Below are 4,956 nucleotides of genomic sequence, written 5' to 3' on the forward strand. Positions count from 1 at the left end.
ACTCTGAACAATCAGATTGGCAGGTGTCAGGGTCAATGGGTCTAGCTTGTTTTAATTTTCCTCAACTTCCTCACTTTGTATTGACACCTCATCTTGTACTGGTTTTAAGAATTGTCCTCTTCAGCACTTCCCATCTGATCATCATCTCGTCATGGAGATGCTGAGTTTGTGCAAGGTGAGCCAATTTAATCTGTTTGCACAGCTGCATCTTTGTAAGTTTTCTGTGCGTGCTATCATTCACCAGCACAGCTGCAGTAACAATTACAATGGTAGTATTATTTTACATGAAAAGTTGGAATAAGAGCATCTTGATCTCACAGTGTTCTAATTAAAAGTAATGACGTATACATTTGTGATGCTGATTCAGAATTATTCTTGTGAACTGCTAATCACACTGTCATTGCTGTTCAGTTATATACTCTTATAAAAGATTATACTCATAACCTTTTGAGTAATACACTGAAGTTAGTTTTTGCACGTTATTTTTCATTGTATGCATGTTATGCAATTAGTTGTTTTATTATGAAGCTGGATTTCTTATTTATATCTTTCAACACAAAAATTAGAAGTGATACAATTCACTTATGTAGCTTTTCTCATTTGTTTAAATTGTCCAACTACTTTTGTCTGTGACTGTGTGTGTGTGTGTCTATATATATATATATATATATATATATATATATATATATATATATATAGATAGATAGATAGATAGATAGATAGATAGATAGATAGATAGATAGCTATAGATATTATATTTCCATTTCGCAATATCAGGGGATAAAAAAAAAAAGTGAGAGACTAATCGAAAGTTTTGCGCACCGCGCAGAGGGGTATGAGCGTCACAAATGGCTGTTGTGCCAAACATGTGCCAAGTTGCCATATTCGAAACGTCCTTTTGCGCATCACAGTCCATTCTACACTGAAGCTTATGTTTTATTTTCCAGTAAACACACAGTTTGAAGAGTTGGCGGGTCTCAATGCGATGATAAACAGCTAACTGTTCTCCAAGTCGTAGTCTAGTTGTTTAGTTTTCTTTTTCGTTAAACAGTAAACAAATAAACAAAAAATAAACAGTAAACCTATATAATAACTTTGACCGCTAAGTCAAAGGCTTTGTTAATACTATTTAATGTAGCTTTCTCTCAATCTCATTCCATCCTCTCTCTTCCTCGTCTTCTCCTCTCCCTCTCCTCACACTCTCAGACAGAGAGCACGATTCAGCACATCCCGCTCTGTCAAAGGGTGGTCCGACATCACACACTGTTCACCCCAGTATCACATGCACACCTCGGGGTGAACATTCTAAGATGTTTAATTACTTGCAGAAAATATACTGGGCAGAGGGCTTTAACATTACTATCCAGTGCTTGCTTCAATTTGAGCCTATGTTAAATCAGGCTTAAATAGTCAAGCTATACCCTCTCCTTAGCAGTTACAAAACAACTATCAGTATAATTAAATCAACAACAATAAAAATAGACCCTTGCACAGTAGTATAAAACCTCTCCCTACATATTGGTGAATCTACAGTTTGCATTTCCTTATCTTGATATTTACATTGATTTTAATATCAGGCATACAGCAGGCTATATTGATTACTGATTGGGGATTTGTCGGCGCTTTGAATGCAAAGTTATTGTTTGAGAGGGGCTGCATTCATTCCACTGCTCGTTCAACCTGTTTTATTTGATTCAAATAAATTGTGTTAATTATATATATATCTCAAAGAGCCAGCTGCCCATAGTTTCGATATGTTGTACATATCTTTCTCAAGGGAGCCTGTGTTTGAATCAAAACATTGGAGGCATTTATAGGTGTCTGACGGCATGACAACTACTTGTTATTGTTTATATTCAAATCCATGATTTATTCTTACATGATGTAATGGTGTTCTATATGAGACATCACTTTTACTTATATCTTTAAATCTATATTAATTCTAATTAACATTATTTACATAAACTTTTATTTATATTATCATTCAATGCTGGCTCTAAGGATCAGCCTTGATATGGTCTCCCCAGCGCATCAGCATGCACAACTTTTGAATTAATTTTGTTTGTTTAATTATTTTTAACTTTTATATATTTATTGGAATTAATTAGTTCATTCTTTTCTGTTGAGTCCCACTGGTATTATTGTGTTCAGTCTATTTATCCATTTACTTTCTTTTATTCTTCTATATGTCACATTATCTAATTTTAGCTGTTCTAATACTACAAACTTTACATCACTTATGTCATGTCCTTGACTGGTGAAGTGCTGTACTATTGGTTCATTCATTTTTTTATTTCTAATTAATGAAAGGTGGTTCTGAATTCTTTTATATAAAGTTGTTCCAGTCTCTCCAACATATTTTATTTCATCACATTTTTCACAGGCTATTCCATAAACAACATTGCTATTTTTACAGTAGGTATTAGTTTTTAGTGGATATGTGGTGTTCTTATGTTTAATTATATTTTTACTTTTGTCCATGTATTTACAAACTTTACATGTACTAGTGCAAGTATTTGTAGAACCTATTCTGTCAATTATTCTTTTATGTTTACTGTGAACTAGAATATCACCTAAATTAGCTTCTCTTTTGAATGCTACAACTGGGGCCTTAAGAAACACTTTTTTTCCATTTTTCTGAATTATGTAGAATGCGCAAGTGTTTCCAAACTATCTTAGAAATATTGGGCAAAAGTTTAGAGTACGTCATTACTAATGGGACTCTCTTGACCTTTTTATCTCTATTTTTATAATCTAGTAGATCATCTCTTTTTAGTTTATCCACTTTTCTTAACTCTGTCTCTATAATTCTTTCTTTGTATCCTCTTTTTTTAAGATTTGTTTTTAATACATGTCTTTGTTTTACATAGTCACTTTCTTTAGAGCATATTCTTCGTATTCTTATTCCTAGCCCCTTTGGGATTGCCCTTTTAGTGTGTATTGGATGTGCAGAGGACATGTGTAAATACTGGTGCATGTCAGTAGGTTTATAGAAGAGGTCAGTCTCAATTGAACCTTCTTCAAGTTTTACTACGGTATCTAAAAATTCTATTTCTTTTCTTGTCCATCGAAGGTCCACTTTAATATTACTGTGTATTTCGTTTGCCATTTTATGAAACTGGAAAAGAGATTCTTCTCCATGTGTCCAAACCCCAAAAATATCATCTACAAACCGAATGTATTCTAAAGGTTCTCTTTCTGATTTTCTAAGTAATTGTTCTTCCCATTTCCCCATATATATATATATATATATATATATATATATATATATATATATATATATATATAATACAGACACACACACACACCATAAAAATCAATTAACAGCAATTTCAGTTAGGTTATAATATTAATCCTAACAAAAACAATAGGCTTCCCAGCTATCAGCTTGGAAGCAGAATTGAGATCAAATCGGACTAATAACGAGTACAGATTGCAATTCATAAATCAGTTTAAAGGCAGTTTTAAATAAGAGCAGTTGCAGTACCGGTACATTAAATATAGTTATATTTAAGTGCAAAGTTCGGTACAAGCAAGTAGTAACTGCAGTAGAGTATTTAATTATGGATGGACAAAACATGCAGGTGGCCACTGGTACATTTTACAGGAGTGTTGGATGGCTGGTGTTCTGCTGGGAAACACTCAGGAACAGCTGAAGTTTGGTGGAAAACTAAATGGTATTTATTTAAGAACACAAGAGGGCAAAAAAAAAAAAAACTAACCTAATTGTACAAAAAAATAAACTTCATTTTTTTTTGTTTTTTAAGAAAAGAACAAGGTGCAAACGAACAAAACCGCTCCAACACTGAAGTCATTACTGACTCCAAACTATCCCCAAGTGTAAACAAAAGGAAAGCAACCCCAGACTGAACCAAACTGCCAGGGTGTGTGTGTCTATATATATATATATATATATATATATATATATATATATATATATATATATATATATATATATATATATATATATATATGCAGGCATTCAAACCCCTCCCCTAGACTGAACAAACTACATAGGTGATTATAGAAAAGTAAACCAAACATTTTATAATCATAAATAAATACAAATGTATTTAAAAAATCAAATATAAATCAATGAATACCTAAATAAACACTAACAAGATCAGCCAAAGGCTCCCTTTACTTTTCAAGCCCCTCATCCGGAAATTCTACAAGATATAAGGACACGACTGACTGTTGATTTTATTTTTTAATAGTGTTATTTATTTCTCATTAATATCACAAGTAGGCCCACCGGTATACATGCTTGATCTGCATTCCATGCCATTGCCTGTACTGTGCCATGATATGGGCAGGGGGCATGGTGAGGCAGGGCAGTTGGAAGTGGGAGTGCGAGTGTTTTCAGCATTGTGGATTTCTTTTACAGGCTATACTTCTATAAATGTGTACTATATAGTTTTGACGGCCACGTCAACAGGTTAGTGAAAAGAGACGGGGTGTGTTTGTATGCAGCGTAATTCTGAGCTACTAAAAAAGTCGACTCCTTCTTGTTGACATATTTTATGAGCAAGTCGCTACAATATATTTAAGTTATATTTTGAATAAATACTGTATTCTAATGCTGCAATTCGGAGGTGCCAATGCTACCGATATGTGTGGAGGTTTGATTCTGCATTCCGTGTGGAGAATAGGGTGATATTATGTACTGTACACTATGATAGCAGCTGACTGAATTAGAAAACTGAATTAGAAAAAGACTGAATTAAAAAACAGTTTCACAAAAATAAAAGAACAAAATGGCAAAAGAGGATTCCAAAAAACACAAAATAGTCTGATAACACAAATACACCTTTAAATAAATTATACACTTGTGTTTTTTTCAATGAAAATACTATTATTTGCAGTTGCGCATATGCACAAACTGAAAGACTTTTGTTGTTTAGTATAAAAGTACACAAACATAATCTTAACAAGAAAGTACATAATACATAATAG

This window comes from Polyodon spathula, chromosome 9 (assembly GCF_017654505.1).
Source record: "Polyodon spathula isolate WHYD16114869_AA chromosome 9, ASM1765450v1, whole genome shotgun sequence".
Lineage (NCBI taxonomy): Eukaryota > Metazoa > Chordata > Actinopteri > Acipenseriformes > Polyodontidae > Polyodon > Polyodon spathula.